At 45.2% G+C, this 18832-nt stretch overlaps 1 pseudogene; it reads left to right on the forward strand.

Annotated features, from left to right (window-relative positions):
- The first annotated feature begins 4778 nt into the window (after window positions 1–4778).
- Window positions 4779–18832, forward strand: part of LOC134207041 (synaptic vesicle glycoprotein 2C-like) — a 29192-nt pseudogene continuing 15138 nt past the window's right edge.

Below are 18832 nucleotides of genomic sequence, written 5' to 3' on the forward strand. Positions count from 1 at the left end.
TCTGGACTGGACCTGGACTGGACCTGACTGGATCTGGACTGGATCTGGACTGACCTGACTGATCTGGACTGGATCTGGACCGATCTGACTGATCTGGACTGGATCTGGACTGACCTGGACTGACCTGACTGACCTTGACTTGGATCTGGACCTTGACTGGACTGGACCTGGACTGGATCCTGGACTGGATCTGGACTGGATCTTGATCGACTGGATCTGGACTGGATCGACTGGACTGACTGGATCTGACCTGGACCTGGATCTGGACTGACCTGGACTGATTCTGGACTGATCTGACCTGATCTGGACTGGATCTGACTGATCTGACCTGGACTGACCTGGATCGACTCTGGATCGATGGACCTGGACTGACCTGGACTGATCCTGACTGACCTGGACTGGATCTGGACTGGATCTTGACTGGATCTGGACTGGATCTGGACTGGATCTGACTGGACTTGGACTGGATCTGGACTGATCTGACTGACTCTGGACTGGATCTGACTGGATCTGGACTGATCTCGATCTGACTGGATCTTGGACTGATCTGGACTGGATCGACTGGATCTGGATCGATCGACTCTTTGGACTGGATCTGATCTGGATCGACTGACTGACTGATTTGACTGGATTTGATCTGGATCGATCTGGACTGACTTGACTGGATTTGACCTGGATTTGACTGGATCTGGACTGATTTGGACTGGATTTGACTGATCTGGATTTGATCTGGACTGACTTGGACTGATTTGGACTGGATTTGACTGATCCGACTGGATCTGGATTGACTTGGATCGATCTGGATCGACCTGATTTGACTGGACTTGACTGATCTTGGACTGACTGGACTGGACTGATTTGACTGATTGGACTGATTTGGATTGATCTGGATTGATTTGGGATTGATTTGATTGATCTGGATTGACCGGATTGGATTTGATTGATCTGGATCTGGATTGACCGGACTGGATACGGATTGATTTGACTGGATTTGGATTGATTTGGATTGGACTGGATTGACTGGATTGATTTGGACTGGATCTGGATTGATTTGACTGACTGGATTGATTTGGACTGATTTGACTGGATTTGGATTGGATCTTGGACTGGATCTGGCTTGATTCGGCTTGGATTCGGCTGATTCGGCTTGATCTGGCTTGGATTCGGATTGGATTCGGATTGATTCTAATTGGATTTGGATCGATTCTAATTGATTTGACTCGGATTTGGATTGACTTGGACTGACTTGATTGATTTGGATTGACTGGATTGATTTGATTGATTTGATTGGATTTGATTGATTTGGATTGGATTTGATTGATTTGGACTGGATCTGGACTGATTTGGATTGACTCGACTGGATTGATCGACTTGGACTGGATCTGGACTGGATCTGGACTGATCGACTGGATTTGATTGACTGATTGGATTTGACTGGATTGGACCGATCTGGACTGGATCTGGACTGACCTGGACTGGATTTGGACTGACCTGACTGACCTGGACTGATCTGACCGACTGACTGGATCAACTGGATCTGGACTGGACCTGGACTGGATCTGGACTGGATCGGACTGACCTGACCGATCTTGGACTGGATCTGGACTGACCTGGACTGATCTGACTGACTGATTCGACCTTGGACTGATCGGACTGGATCTGGACTGATCTGACTGGACTGACTGATTGGACTGACCTGGACTGGATCTGGACTGATCTGGACTGGATCTGACTGATCTGACCTGACCTGGATCTGGACTGATCTGGACTGATCTGGACTGGATCTGGACTGGATCTGGACTGGATGGACTGACTGGACTGACTGACTTGGATTGGATCTTGACTGACCTGGATTTGGATTGACTGGATTGACTTGACTGGATTTGGACTGGATTTGGATTGACCTGACTGGATCTGGACTGACCTGGACTGGATCGGATTGACTGATTTGGATTTGGATTGGATCGGATCTGGACTGACTTGGATTGATTTGACTGGATCGGACTGATTTGGACTGACTCCTGGACTGGATCTTGGATTGACCTGATTTCGACCTGATCGGATTGATCTGGACTGGATCCGGACTGGATCTTGGATTGGATCTGGATTGGATTCGGATTGATCCGACTGACTGGATTGGATCCTGACTTGATCTGGACTGGATCTGACTGGATCGGGATTGACTTGACTGATCCGGACTGGATCCGACTGGATTCGACTGGATCCGGACTGGATCTGGACTGATTTGACTGGATTTGACTGGATCTGGACTGATCTGGACTGACCTGACTGGATCGGACTGATCGACTGGATCTGGACTGGATTTGACTGGATTTGGACTGGATCTGGACTGACTTTGACTGGATCTGGACTGGACCTGGACTGACTTGATTGATTTGGATTGACTGGACTGGATTTGACTGGATCTGACCGATCTTGGACTGACCTGGACTGATCTGGACTGGATCTGGACTGATCTGGACTGGATTTGACTGGATTTGGATTGACCTGGACTGATCTTGACTGGATTTGATTGACTTTGACTGGATCTTGATCGATCTGGACTGGATCTCGACTGGACTGACTGGATCTGACTGATCGACTTGGACTGACTGACCTGACTGGATCTGGACTGACTTGGACTGACCTGGACTGACCTGACTGGATCTGGACTGGATTTGATTGATTTGGACTGGATTTGGATTGATTTGACTGGATCTGGACTGGATTTGGATTGATTTGATTGATTTGGATTAAATTTGGATTGGTTTGGATTGATTTGGATTGGATTTGGATTGATTTGATTGGATTGGATTGATTTGGATTGATTTGGATTGATTTGGATTGGATTTGGATTGATTGGATTTGGATTGATTGATTTGGATTGATTTGGATTGATTTGATTAGATTTGGATTTGGATTGATTTGGATTGGATTTGGATTGGTTTTGAATTGGATTTGGATTGGATTTGGATTGGATTTGGATTGGATTTGGATTGGATTTGGATTGGATTTGGATTGGATTTGGATTGGATTTGGATTGGATTTGGATCTGATTTGGATAGGATTTGAATATCATTTTTTTTTTCTTTTGAAAGAAGGTTTTTTTATTTACTTGTTTTTGTTTTATTGTTCTGACAATAACAAATAAGTTAATTAATAATTGATGAGGAATAATTAACAATATATAGCTTTAGGGTCTTGAATTTATTACACGCCTGGAGAGATACGGTCTATAAAACATCGAAAAAGGTTATTCACTTTGCTGCATTGTAACTGATTGCCAACAGTCAATTTCTTATTATTTATACTATATCCTTATGCAGTGTACTTCTTTCAAGTGTGTTGCGGTATATTTTGATACAAGACATTTTTTGATAAAAGATGTTTTGATTTACTCCATCATTGAAAAATTTTAGGATGATCTTGTGTTTTTTGAGAAACTATTTAAATTAATCTGAATCTACGTTTTCCAGCTTGAGCTGTAAGTCTTAGCCCTCCAGGTTTATTATTTGAAATTTAGAGTTGTGTTCCTCGATAGCCTTCATGAATTCCGATGTTGCTTTCTCATAATTATTTTTTGGACTTTAAAGTTTTATTTATATGCAACACTCTTGCTTTCTTCCATTTCCATAAAATGAAGCACAATACCGCTCAACTGGGACACTGTTGAAAGTTAACGTTCTAATAATTTCACCTAACGTTGCGTTGTACACATATTTGATATTTGGGTAGAATATCAGCCAAAAATAGGTAAACCGTACTCTTTCTATAATTCCTCTAGAGTAAACGAAACTCACACTTACTTCGAGTGCTATAAAGACTTGCCCCCAGGCTTCATTGATAAGCCACCTGCGAATGACGACAACTTGACTGCGGCTCTTGGCAACTTAATTTTAGCAGTCCTCTGCTCTGCTCCCATCTTCTGCTGCAATAAATTTGAGTGCGCTGCACACACAATGTGGGATAGTGACGAGAAACGGAGATTATTTTTGTTTTGACACAATTCCTCACATCGCACCTCAACGACGAGCGAGCGGCTCTTCGTGGATGCACTGCACAGAGAACCCACACTTGAGACTTGGAAAACTGCAAACAATTTAAAAGGTGGATTTATTTGCTACCGTTCAGGGACCAGCTGAAGAATTTCATTAGTTTCCTGACGTCTAGTATAATTCCTGATAGACGGTGCACAGTGGATGCCTCTACAGATAAGTGCAAAAGTTGGGAATCAGTGCCATCAGTGATGGCCCCTCATTACTCTGGAACAGATGGTGACAAAATAATATGCTCGATTGAGTTACGTCCCACTTTGTAGGAAAGCTATTATCTAAAAATCTAAGCAGAAAACCAGTATAGATTAAGATTTTGAGATACTAATTTTGATGAATCAGATGAATTAGTCTAGTCGAAAAAGGCATCGATTCAATAGCCGTCGACATACAAAAAAAAACTATGTTGAAAGCAGGAAATGAACTTGTAGATGTCTTAGAAAGATGGAAGGTCACTTGTAACGACTTTCTTTCAGGATAACCCCTTCATATTCTCCGACACTTCAACTTCCCGGTACGAAGACCGAACTGCATCGTCGAGTCATCGTCAGCGTCATCGTATTGTCCCAAAATGCACGCCGGACACACTCAAGCCGCTCGAGATGGGGAAGACACTGAAACTGAAGAATTGTGTCTCCACGGGTAGTAGCGCGGACGGGCGGGCGCAAACATCGCGAGAGTACAATTATGTAGAGTACAGAACCAGCGAACAAGAGTCGAACAGTTGTGCGGAAGATTCGCTTCTAGGACGACGTCAACGGCACCGGCGAAGTGCACTAGCCGCGATAGTACGCTTGCTTGCGTTGCGCCGTTAACCATCGGAACAGTATAGGTACTGTGTAGTGGAAGATCGTTCTCGGGGAGGCGCGTGTGCTGTGAATCATAATAATATTGGCATTTCGGTGATTGCCCTTCCCGGGTGGAATACAAACAAGGAGACGATCGAACGATCGATCAACCGAACGGCGGATCGATTGCTCCACTTGTGGAAGTTCGTATAAAGCAACGAGATGGGGGATCATCGTTCTAGTAGTGATCCTAAGGATGCCGTGGCAAGTAAATATCGGGATTTACCGGACGTGGTGTTTTCGTGGTGGTGCTGGCAGCTACTCGGCGTTAGATGAAAATGGTGCTAGTGAGAATGTGTTTTTGTTTTCAACCGCTAACCGCTAGTTTTATCATTAAAATATTAGTTATAAATCTTTGGCGAGTTATTCGAGATAAGGGATGCCACAGGCAACGCGTTGAACCCTTGGATTAAAACTTGGATTAAAACTTCAGTTCAGTTCAGCAGTTGTGTGTTCAGTTCATTGCACCAGAACTTAGCTTGTAAAAGTTTCCTGTGTTTTTGCTTTAAAAAATATACGTAGAGAAAAAAGGTTAACTATACCATCCCCAGGGACAGATTATTTATCCTATTTGTATTCTATCTTCTCAAATAAAACTCCTTCTAAAACAAAACTATTACCAATGCAAACTAGTTTTTGTTTGCAAGTAAGAAGCAGGTGTGCCTAAGGCAGTTCCTAATATGATAACAAAAGAAAACCCAAAATTGATGAAAATCCGCCGTCACGAGAAATTTTTAGTCGAACAATTCTTGCATTAGCGCATCGAAAATTTTGACCACAGGTTTCCAAAATGGTTTGGTATTGTATCTATACCTAGTTACAACCAGCGGACATCGGTTACGATAAACGGTACGCACTGAACCTTCCGGGACTCGCTTGATCCTGGATCACTCACGCAGTCCCACAGCTCTTATGAACGACAAGCGTGCTTTTTTTGGACTAAGGTGTTATACTTTTTCGGAAGGTTAAATGTTTTCACCGAGATCTCTGCATTTTTTTCTATTTATTTTCCCGAAGTGGGAATCGCCGAACGAACCTGATTTTTGGCAAGATTTCAGTAAAACTGCCTTTCAATTGCTGGAGGTGGAGGGTTCGAGTCCCTCCAAGACACGTGGGTTTGTTTTTCGCAAATTTCATATTAATTTGTCCATTTAGAAACATGTGCTGTGCGCACAGTCTAGATATTTAACAAAAAAAAGATTTCGTGCGGCTGAGTTGCCGAAAAATATGCAATTAAATATGTTCGAATACTTAAAGGCTGAATAGCTAACAAAGGAATTTCTGCAGGCTTTTTATCGTTCATGTATGCACAACTTGATTTAAGATGAGTCAGCAAAATTTCCACTCTGAGTGAGTTTATCGTCGTTTGTTGGTCGAATTTGGTGAATTTGGATGGTCAAAAAAAAAAACCACCCTGAAGTAGGTCAGTCGATAGTCGGAATCGCCGTGATTATCGAAATCTTTTTATGTAGATATTTATATTCATCCAGCATGAAGGATGTGTGACATCATTTTAATTCCGATTCTTTGGTAACTCGAATAGACCTAATTGAAAAGTCAAATTCAAATGGATTTATTTAGGTTACAACTGAGCTTCGTAGCCAAGCGGTCATGTGGTTAGTGTTGTGTTGCTCACTTAATTTTTTACCGGGATCTGAGTGATTTGTTGAACTTTTACCGAGATTCGCACAGCCGAGCCCCAGGAAACGTGTTTTTGCCGATTGTCAAAATTGCTGAAAATCAGCAAATTATTTTCCGAAAACCAGCTAACAAACGTTATTTTTGCCGGGATATTAGTTTTTATTTTGCTGGGCAAACGGTTGTGCGGATTTTGCCGAGCTACAGAAGTAAAAACTGAGTGTGTGTAATAAACCCGGATTGATGAAAAGAAATCCAGTCGGTAATATTGTCGGCGTAGCACCAACATAGAATTCGGAAGTCGGGACTTCCGAACCGAACTTTCCTCGGAAGTTTTATCTGTCAAACTAATTGATGCGTTGTTTAGCGCATTTTTAGGGGAATCCAGCGCACTACTTCCGAAGTTGGGAAAGTTGCTTGTATCTGGAGAAAAATCCAACTTCGGTATAAAAAGCGTTCTAACTTTGTTCCGGATAGACAATACTGTACCGCTCATAAAAAAATCTACTCCTCCGCTTAATTTTAATCGCAACAAAAAATAAGCGGATATCTTTTAAAATTTAGCCGCCGCGTGGTGCATTCCGGCGGGGAATGCTTGGCTAGAACGTGCTATTTGTACTGCGGAGAATTTTTTTTCACATCCTTTTGTGGAATATAAAAAAAGAAAGTTGTCATCCCTCCATTGGAGTCATGGTTTGCTCAATAAAAACTAATAATTAATGTGCTTCCTTCATAAAAAATAATGCATCATTCGGTACTGAATGGGATCCCTACTTTAAAAGTAGTAGAATTGTGTCTTCACGGGTAGTAGCGCGGATGGACGGGCGCAAACATCGCGAGAATACAATTATGTAGAGTACAGAACCAGCGAACAAGAGTCATACAGTTGTGCGGAAGATTCGCTTCTAGGACGACGTCAACGCGATAGTACGCTTGCGTTGAGAATCCGCATAGGATTCCCTTCGTATTCTGCGAAGGATTCCCTTCGAAATCCGCAAAAGATTCCCTTCGGAATCCCCAAAGGATTCCCTTTGGTATCCCCAAAGGATTCCCTTCGACGAGAAGAGCCAGCCTTGGGCTAAAAGTCTCACTAATAAAGACAAAAAAAAAAGATTTCTTTTCGGAATCCGCAAAGAATTCCCTTCAAAATCCGCAAAGGATTCCCTTCAGAATCCGCAAAGGATTGCCTTCGGAATCCGCTAAGGATTCCCTTCGGAATCCGCAAAGGATTTCCTTCGTATTCTGCGAAGGATTCCCTTCGAAATCCGCAAAAGATACCCTTCGGAATCCCTAAAGGATTCCCTTCGACGAGAAGAGCCAGCCTTGGGCTGAAAGTCTCACGAATTAAGACAAAAAAAAAGATTTCCTTTCGGAATCCGCTAAGGATTCCTTCGAAATCCGCTAAGGATTCCCTTCGAATCCGCTAAGGATTCCCTTCGAATCCGCTAAGGATTCCCTTCGAATCTCAAGGATTCCTTCGAATCCGATTCCTTCGGAATCCGCCAAGGATTCCCTTCGGAATCCGCCAAGGATTCCCTTCGGAATCCGCCAAGGATTCCTTCGAATCCGCTATGATTCCCTTCGAATCCGCAAAGGATTCCTTCGAATCCGCAAAGGATTCCTTCGAATCTGCAAAGGATTCCTTCGGAATCCGCAAAGGATTCCCTTCGAATCCGCAAAGGATTCCCTTCGGAATCCGCAAAGGATTCCCTTCGAATCCGCAAAGGATTCCTTCGAATCCGCAAAGGATTCCTTCGGAATCCGCAAAGGATTCCTTCGGAATCCGCAAAGGATTCCCTTCGAATCCGCAAAGCGATTCCTTCGGAATCCGCAAAGGATTCCCTTCGAATCCGCAAAGGATTCCCTTCGGAATCCGCAAAGGATTCCTCTTCGAATCCGCAAAGGATTCCTTCGGAATCCGCAAAGGATTCCTTCGAATCCGCAAAGGATTCCTTCGGAATCCGCAAAGGATTCCTTCGAATCCGCAAAGGATTCCTTCGGAATCCGCAAAGGATTCCTTCGAATCCGCAAAGGATTCCTTCGGAATCCGCAAAGGATTCCCTTCGAATCCGCAAAGGATTCCTTCGAATCCGCAAAGGATTCCTTCGGAATCCGCAAAGGATTCCTTCGAATCCGCAAAGGATTCCCTTCGGAATCCGCAAAGGATTCCTTCGGAATCCGCAAAGGATTCCCTTCGGAATCCGCAAAGGATTCCCTTCGAATCCGCAAAGGATTCCCTTCGAATCCGCAAAGGATTCCTTCGGAATCCGCAAAGGATTCCTTCGAATCCGCAAAGGATTCCTTCGAATCCGCAAAGGATTCCCTTCGGAATCCGCAAAGGATTCCCTTCGGAATCCGCAAAGCGATTCCCTTCGAATCCGCAAAGGATTCCTTCGAATCCGCAAAGGATTCCCTTCGGAATCCGCAAAGGATTCCCTTCGAATCCGCAAAGGATTCCTTCGAATCCGCAAAGGATTCCCTTCGAATCCGCAAAGGATTCCCTTCGAATCCGCAAAGGATTCCCTTCGAATCCGCAAAGGATTCCCTTCGAATCCGCAAAGGATTCCTTCGAATCCGCAAAGGATTCCCTTCGAATCTGCAAAGGATTCCTTCGAATCTGCAAAGGATTCCCTTCGGAATCGCAAAGGATTCCTTCGAATCCGCAAAGGATTCCTTCGAATCCGCAAAGGATTCCTTCGAATCTGCAAAGGATTCCCTTCGAATCCGCAAAGGATTCCCTTCGAATCCGCAAAGGATTCCCTTCGGAATCCGCAAAGGATTCCTTCGAATCCGCAAAGGATTCCTTCGAATCCGCAAAGGATTCCTTCGGAATCCGCAAAGGATTCCCTTCGAATCCGCAAAGGATTCCCTTCGAATCCGCAAAGGATTCCTTCGGAATCCGCAAAGGATTCCTTCGAATCCGCAAAGGATTCCCTTCGAATCTGCAAAGGATTCCTTCGAATCCGCAAAGGATTCCTTCGAATCCGCAAAGGATTCCTTCGAATCCGCAAAGGATTCCCTTCGAATCCGCAAAGGACCCCTTCGAATCCGCAAAGGATTCCTTCGGAATCGCAAAGGATTCTTCGAATCCGCAAAGGATTCCTTCGAATCCGCAAAGGATTCCTTCGAATCCGCAAAGGATTCCTTCGAATCCGCAAAGCGATTCCCTTCGAATCCGCAAAGGATTCCCTTCGAATCCGCAAAGGATTCCTTCGAATCCGCAAAGGATTCCCTTCGAATCCGCAAAGGATTCCCTTCGAATCCGCAAAGGATTCCTTCGGAATCCGCAAAGGATTCCCTTCGAATCTGCAAAGGATTCCTTCGGAATCCGCAAAGGATTCCCTTCGAATCCGCAAAGGATTCCCTTCGAATCCGCAAAGGATTCCCTTCGGAATCCGCAGGCAAAGGATTCCTTCTGAATCCGCAAAGGATTCCCTTCGAATCCGCAAAGGATTCCTTCGAATCCGCAAAGGATTCCCTTCGGAATCCGCAAAGGATTCCCTTCGAATCCGCAAAGGATTCCTTCGAATCCGCAAAGGATTCACTTCGGAATCCGCAAAGGATTCCTTCGAATCCGCAAAGGATTCCCTTCGAATCCGCAAAGGATTCCCTTCGAATCCGCAAAGGATTCCTTCGGAATCCGCAAAGGATTCCCTTCGGAATCCGCAAAGAATTCCCTTCGGATTCCGCAAAGGATTCCCTTCGAATCCGCAAAGGATTCCCTTCGAATCCGCAAAGGATTCCCTTCGAATCCGCAAAGGATTCCCTTCGGAATCCGCAAAGGATTCCTTCGGAATCCGCAAAGGATTCCCTTCGAATCCGCAAAGGATTCCTTCGAATCCGCAAAGGATTCCCTTCGAATCCGCAAAGGATTCCTTCGAATCCGCAAAGGGTTCCCTTCGGAATCCGCAAAGGATTCCTTCGAATCCGCAAAGGATTCCCTTCGAATCCGCAAAGGATCTCCTTCGAATCCGCAAAGGATTCCCTTCGAATCCGCAAAGGATTCCCTTCGAATCCGCAAAGGATTCCCTTCGAATCCGCAAAGGATTCCTTCGAATCCGCAAAGGATTCCCTTCGAATCCGCAAAGGATTCCCTTCTGAATCCGCAAAGGATTCCTTCGAATCCGCAAAGGATTCCTTCGGAATCCGCAAAGGATTCCCTTCGGAATCCGCAAAGGATTCCTTCGAATCCGCAAAGGATTCCTTCGGAATCCGCAAAGGATTCCTTCGGAATCCGCAAAGGATTCCCTTCGAATCCGCAAAGGATTCCTTCGAATCCGCAAAGGATTCCCTTCGGAATCCGCAAAGGATTCCCTTCGGAATCCGCAAAGGATTCCCTTCGGAATCCGCAAAGGATTCCCTTCGGAATCCGCAAAGGATTCCCTTTGGAATCCGCAAAGGATTCCCTTTGGAATCCGCAAAGGATTCCCTTTGGAATCCGCAAAGGATTTTCTTTGGAATCCGCAAAGGATTCCCTCCGGAATCCGCAAAGGATTCCCTCCGGAATCCGCAAAGGATTCCCTCCGGAATCCGCAGAGGATTCCCTCCGGAATCCGCAAAGGATTCCCTCCGGAATCCGCAAAGGATTCCCTTCCGGAATCCGCAAAGGATTCCTTCGAATCCGCAAGGATTCCCTTCGAATCCGCAAAGGATTCCCTTCGAATCCGCAAAGGATTCCCTTCGGAATCCGCAAAGGATTCCCTTCGGAATCCGCAAAGGATTCCTTCGAATCCGCAAAGGATTCCCTTCGAATCCGCAAAGGATTCCCTTCGAATCCGCAAAGGATTCCTTCGAATCCGCAAAGGATTCCCTTCGGAATCCGCAAAGGATTCCCTTCGAATCCGCAAAGGATTCCTTCGAATCCGCAAAGGATTCCCTTCGAATCCGCAAAGGATTCCCTTCGGAATCCGCAAAGGATTCCCTTCGAATCCGCAAAGGATTCCTTCGAATCCGCAAAGGATTCCCTTCGAATCCGCAAAGGATTCCTTCGAATCCGCAAAGGATTCCTTCCGGAATCCGCAAAGGATTCCCTTCGAATCCGCAAAGGATTCCCTTCGAATCCGCAAAGGATTCCCTTCGAATCCGCAAAGGATTCCTTCGGAATCCGCAAAGGATTCCTTCGAATCCGCAAAGGATTCCCTTCGAATCCGCAAAGCGATTCCTTCGAATCCGCAAAGGATTCCCTTCGAATCCGCAAAGGATTCCCTTCGAATCCGCAAAGGATTCCTTCGGAATCCGCAAAGGATTCCTTCGAATCCGCAAAGGATTCCCTTCGGAATCCGCAAAGGATTCCCTTCGAATCCGCAAAGGATTCCTTCGAATCCGCAAAGGATTCCTTCGGAATCCGCAAAGGATTCCTTCGAATCCGCAAAGGATTCCTTCGAATCCGCAAAGGATTCCCTTCGAATCCGCAAAGGATTCCCTTCGAATCCGCAAAGGATTCCTTCGAATCCGCAAAGGATTCCTTCGAATCCGCAAAGGATTCCCTTCGAATCCGCAAAGGATTCCCTTCGGAATCCGCAAAGGATTCCTTCGGAATCCGCAAAGGATTCCCTTCGAATCCGCAAAGGATTCCTTCGAATCCGCAAAGGATTCCTTCGGAATCCGCAAAGGATTCCCTTCGGAATCCGCAAAGGATTCCTTCGGAATCCGCAAAGGATTCCTTCGAATCCGCAAAGGATTCCCTTCGAATCCGCAAAGGATTCCCTTCGGAATCCGCAAAGGATTCCCTTCGAATCCGCAAAGGATTCCCTTCGGAATCCGCAAAGGATTCCTTCGAATCCGCAAAGGATTCCCTTCGAATCCGCAAAGGATTCCCTTCGGAATCCGCAAAGGATTCCTTCGGAATCCGCAAAGGATTCCCTTCGAATCCGCAAAGGATTCCTTCGGAATCCGCAAAGGATTCCCTTCGAATCCGCAAAGGATTCCTTCGAATCCGCAAAGGATTCCCTTCGGAATCCGCAAAGGATTCCCTTCGAATCCGCAAAGGATTCCTTCGAATCCGCAAAGGATTCCTTCGGAATCCGCAAAGGATTCCTTCGAATCCGCAAAGGATTCCCTTCGAATCCGCAAAGGATTCCTTCGAATCCGCAAAGCGATTCCTTCGGAATCCGCAAAGGATTCCTTCGGAATCCGCAAAGGATTCCTTGGAATCCGCTAAGGATTCCCTTCGGAATCCGCTAAGGATTCCCTTCGGAATCCGCTAAGGATTCCCTTCGGAATCCGCAAAGGATTCCCTTCGGAATCCGCAAAGGATTCCCTTCGGAATCCGCAAAGGATTCCCTTCGGAATCCGCAAAGGATTCCCTTCGGAATCCGCAAAGGATTCCCTTCGGAATCCGCAAAGGATTCCCTTCGGAATCCGCTAAGGATTCCCTTCGGAATCCGCTAAGGATTCCCTTCGGAATCCGCTAAGGATTCCCTTCGGAATCCGCTAAGGATTCCCTTCGGAATCCGCTAAGGATTCTGTTAGCGCCAGGAGCTCAAGTCGGGGATGCTGGTTTGGCTAGGGCAAATCGAAACGGAAGGGTTCTTCATCTTGAAGTCACTAAAGTAATACATTCTTGCTTTTCACGGTTTATTACTGATTTTCTACTTGTACACTTGAACACTTGACTAACTATTGCTGTTGTTTAGCCATGTGATATGTGGCGGCTGAGTTTTAACTACTCTTAAAGACTGACTAAGACTCCCACAGACTGACAAACACTAACTGTCACTTTGGACTTTTATACGCTTCCTATTCAATAGTGTTGCAGATTACAATATGGGTTCGTATTCATATATTTTTAGTTGAACGCAATTTCAATTGTCTTGATCACTACTATTCTTATGTTCTTATGTTCTTATATCTATAAGAGCCTTGGAAAATGATCACGAAAGTTGTCATTTTGTTGCAAAGCACAATAATATTTAGAAAGCATAATCCTTTCGTGGACTATAAAAAAAAAGAAAATTGTCATTGGAGTCATGGTTTGTTCAATAAAAACTAATAATTACGTGTTTGCTTCATCAAAAATAATGCATCAGTCGGTACTGAACGGGATCCCTACTTTAGAAGTAGTAGAATTGTGTCTTCACGGGTAGTAGCGCGGACGGACGGGCGCAAACATCGCGAGAATACAATTATGTAGAGTACAGAACCAGCGAACAAGAGTCAAACAGTTGTGCAGAAGATTCGCTTCTAGCACGACGTCAACGCGATAGTACGCTTGCGTTGAGAATCCGCAAAGGATTCCCTTCAGAATCCGCAAAGGATTCCCTTCAGAATCCGCTAAAGATTCCCTTCGGAATCCGCAAAGGATTCCCTTCGGAATCCGCTAAGGATTCCCTTCGACGAGAAGAGCCAGCCTTGGGCTAAAAGTCTCACTAATAAAGACAAAAAAAAAGATTTCTTTTCGGAATCCGCAAAGAATTCCCTTCAAAATCCGCAAAGGATTCCCTTCAGAATCCGCAAAGGATTGCCTTCGGAATCCGCAAGGGATTCCCTTCGTAATCCGCAAAGGATTTTCTTCGTATTCTGCGAAGGATTCCCTTCGAAATCCGCAAAAGATACACTTCGGAATCCCTAAAGGATTCCCTTCGACGAGAAGAGCCAGCCTTGGGCTGAAAGTCTCACGAATTAAGACAAAAAAAAAAGATTTCCTTTCGGAATCCGCTAAGGATTCCCTTCGGAATCCGCTAAGGATTCCCTTCGGAATCCGCCAAGGATTCCCTTCGGAATCCGCCAAGGATTCCCTTCGGAATCCGCCAAGGATTCCCTTCGGAATCCGCCAAGGATTCCCTTCGGAATCCGCCAAGGATTCCCTTCGGAATCCGCCAAGGATTCCCTTCGGAATCCGCCAAGGATTCCCTTCGGAATCCGCCAAGGATTCCCTTCGGAATCCGCCAAGGATTCCCTTCGAATCCGCAAAGGATTCCCTTCGAATCCGCAAAGGATTCCTTCGAATCCGCAAAGGATTCCCTTCGGAATCCGCAAAGGATTCCTTCGGAATCCGCAAAGGATTCCCTTCGAATCCGCACAGGATTCCCTTCGAATCCGCACAGGATTCCTTCGAATCCGCCATGATTCCTTCGAATCCACTAAGGATTCCTTCGAATCCGCCAAGGATTCCTTCGAATCCGCTAAGGATTCCCTTCGAATCCGCTAAGGATTCCCTTCGAATCCGCTAAGGATTCCCTTCGAATCCGCTAAGGATTCCCTTCGAATCCGCTAAGGATTCCTTCGAATCCGCTAAGGATTCCCTTCGAATCCGCTAAGGATTCCTTCGAATCCGCTAAGGATTCCTTCGGAATCCGCTAAGGATTCCCTTCGAATCCGCTAAGGATTCCTTCGAATCCGCCAAGGATTCCTTCGAATCCGCTAAGGATTCCTTCGAATCCGCTAAGGATTCCTTCGGAATCCGCTAAGGATTCCTTCGAATCCGCTAAGGATTCCTTCGGAATCCGCCATGATTCCTTCGAATCCGCTAAGGATTCCCTTCGAATCCGCTAAGGATTCCTTCGGAATCCGCTAAGGATTCCTTCGGAATCCGCTAAGAATTCCCTTCGAATCCGCTAAGGATTCCTTCGAATCCGCTAAGGATTCCCTTCGAATCCGCTAAGGATTCCCTTCGAATCCGCTAAGGATTCCCTTCGAATCCGCAAAGGATTCCTTCGAATCCGCAAAGGATTCCTTCGAATCCGCAAAGGATTCCCTTCGAATCCGCAAAGGATTCCTTCGGAATCCGCAAAGGATTCCCTTCGGAATCCGCAAAGGATTCCTTCGAATCCGCAAAGGATTCCTTCGAATCCGCAAAGGATTCCCTTCGGAATCCGCAAAGGATTCCCTTCGAATCCGCAAAGGATTCCCTTCGGAATCCGCAAAGGATTCCTTCGGAATCCGCAAAGGATTCCTTCGAATCCGCAAAGGATTCCCTTCGAATCCGCAAAGGATTCCCTTCGGAATCCGCAAAGGATTCCTTCGAATCCGCAAAGGATTCCCTTCGAATCCGCAAAGGATTCCTTCGAATCCGCAAAGGATTCCCTTCGAATCCGCAAAGGATTCCTTCGAATCCGCAAAGGATTCCCTTCGGAATCCGCACAGGATTCCTTCGAATCCGCAAAGGATTCCCTTCGAATCCGCAAAGGATTCCCTTCGAATCCGCAAAGGATTCCTTCGAATCCGCAAAGGATTCCCTTCGAATCCGCAAAGGATTCCCTTCGAATCCGCAAAGGATTCCTTCGAATCCGCAAAGGATTCCCTTCGAATCCGCAAAGGATTCCCTTCGGAATCCGCAAAGCATTCCCTTCGAATCCGCAAAGGATTCCCTTCGAATCCGCAAAGGATTCCTTCGAATCCGCAAAGGATTCCTTCGAATCCGCAAAGGATTCCCTTCGAATCCGCAAAGGATTCTCTTCGGAATCCGCAAAGGATTCCCTGCGGAATCCGCAAAGGATTCCCTTCAGAATCCGCAAAGGATTCCCTTCGGAATCCGCAAAGGATTCCCTTCGGAATCTGCAAAGTATTCCCTTCGGAATCCGCAAAGGATTCCCTTCGGAATCCGCAAAGGATTTCCTTCGGAATCCGCAAAGGATTCCCTTCGGAATCCGCAAAGGATTCCCTTCGGAATCCGCAAAGGATTCCCTTCGGAACCCGCAAAGGTTTCCCATTCGGAATCCGCAAAGGATTCCCATTCGGAATCCGCAAAGGATTCCCATTCGGAATCCGCAAAGGATTCCCTTCGGAATCCGCACAGGATTCCCTTCGGAACCTCCACGGATTCTACAGGTAATCGTCTCTGTGGATTCCGACGGAAATCGTCTTTGTGGATTCCGAAGGGAATCTATGGCGGATTCCGAGGGAAATCAGTTTTCCGGATTTCGAAGGGAATCGCCTTTGCCTCCGTTAACAAGAATACGGGTGATTCAATGTAATGCACTATGAACTATTTTACGTATAGCTCGTCGCGCAAAGATCTTTGGTAATATAAACACACTTACGAAAACGTCTATGCTTTTATCCACAGAGGACCCCAGCTCCGAAAGTCAAGCCATCGAGATCCACCACATCCAGCTGCGACACTATGCCAGCAACGACAACAGCGGCAGTAGCAACGGCGGCAGCAAACTGCAATCCCACAGCTACAACGAAGCGCTGGAGCTGATAGGCACTGGAAAGTTTCACACCTTTCTGCTCTTCATCTGCGGTTTCTGCTTGATGAGTGTCATCAACGAAACCCTGAACATGGGCTTCATCATTTCCGCCGCCGAATGTGACCTGCACCTAACCTTCTCCGACAAGGGAATGCTCAACGGGGCGGCATTCTGCGGAGTGGTGATAAGTTCGCATTTTTGGGGATTTCTGTCCGACACGTGGGGCCGACGGAAGGTGATCCTGTTGGCAACCAGCGTCAGTTTGGCGCTGTCTATCCTGTCCAGTTTTTCGGTGAACGTATGGATGCTCACCGTCACACGGTTCTTGGTCGGGGTGTTGTAAGTGTCACTGGTACGGGAAGGTTGTTTACATCTACAGATTTTCGTCCAATTTCAGTATTTCTGGCAACGCAGCCACAACTTATGCATACTTGGCGGAGTTTCACACGGACAAAACGCGAGCCAACTCGATCTCCTGGGCAGCGATGTTCATGGCCTTCGGGATGATCTATCTACCGTTCCTGGCCTATTTTATTATTCCGCTAGACGGTCAGCTCGAGTTGTATAGCGAGTTACTTGGAATGCGCTACGGATTATGGAGGTTCTACCTGCTGTTGAGTTCATTTACGAGTGTCCTCATCATTTGCGGAATACTTTGCCTACCGGAAAGTGGGAAATTTTTACTTATTATCGGTGAGCATGATGGGGTGCTAGATGTTTTGAGACAAATGTACAGATGGAATAAAGGCGAACCTGATTATGTGAGATCCATATTTTAACTCCTGTGTCGGTTCAAGTAACCAAATTCGTTCAATCTTCTCAGATGTTCCCAATCAAATCGATCACATTGGATGCCATCGATGGTGCCTTTGTGGAAAAACGGAACAATGATCATTTTCGTTCAGTTGTACTGCTGCAAACAATTGATCAAATTCTGGAGCTTTTTCTCCGCTATATAATTCTGGCACAGAAAATATAAATTATAAAACTTAAGAATCTTTGTTACAGTGACAGAAAAATCAACAACGCATTCCATTGAAAGTATTAGGACTAAGTTTTGACTAAGTTTTTGAAAGTATTAGGACTAAGCTAAGGCAACCTTCGCACTCACAACAGAGATTGCATTAAAGAAATATTTTTAAAAAACATTTCTTTTGCAGCACAATTCAAGTCAATTTGTTGCTTCTCAGTCTCTTTGTTTTGCAGAGAATCTCTCACCTATTCAGAAAACCATAATAAAGCCTCTTCCTAACGTCAGTAACTACCCTATATTTATTAGTTTTGATTTATGACTCATAATTTGCTAGTAGATTTATGACTCATAAAAAACAAATTATGATTCAAATTTGTTGTGGTACTTAACTATTTCAGCACATAGCATACATTTTAGATTGCTGAATACTTTATTGATTATGACAAAATTTCGTAATTTTTTCCACATCTAAAGAGTTTCAAAATTTCAAGTTTCAAAAATCAGATCTTTATCATTAAATATCATGGAAATGCTTGAAAACTTTCAGAATATACTCAAATCGAATTTCATTTCCAGTATTTTGCGCTCGATAACTGGTGAGTGCCTTTTATTCAAGAGGTAAATTTTACATATTTCAATCACAGTAGGCCTTGATTCATTGAAAATCATTGGCTCATAGTATCAACAAACAAATGTCAGGTATTTATTTTACGTTATTACCATTTGGAATTTTTTTCCTTTCTCGTATACTACGTATACGGTAAAGGCTATATGATCGCTCAAAACAAACTTTTTATAGAAGGCCCGGAGACCCATAGTGTTATATACCAATCGACTCAGTTCGACGAATTGAGGTGTTGTGTGTGTGTGTGTGTGTGTGTGTGTGTGTGTGTGTGTGTGTGTGTGTGTGTGTGTGTGTGTGTGTGTGTGTGTGTGTGTGTGTGTGTGTGTGTGTGTGTGTGTGTGTGTGTGTGTGTGTGTGTGTGTGTATGTGTGTGTGTGTGTGTGTGTGTGTGTGTGTGCAAACTCTCAAAAATGTCACTCGTTTTCGGCACTTATCCTCAACCGATTTGCTCGCAACAAGTTGCATTCAACGCAGAATCCTGTCCCATTGTTTCCTATTTGAAATTGCCAGATCAACTATGGGATCAAAGTTATGGCCAAAATACAAATTCATACGAAAAAAAA

The sequence above is a fragment of the Armigeres subalbatus genome, chromosome 1, assembly GCF_024139115.2.
Source record: "Armigeres subalbatus isolate Guangzhou_Male chromosome 1, GZ_Asu_2, whole genome shotgun sequence".
Classification (NCBI taxonomy): Eukaryota; Metazoa; Arthropoda; class Insecta; order Diptera; family Culicidae; genus Armigeres; species Armigeres subalbatus.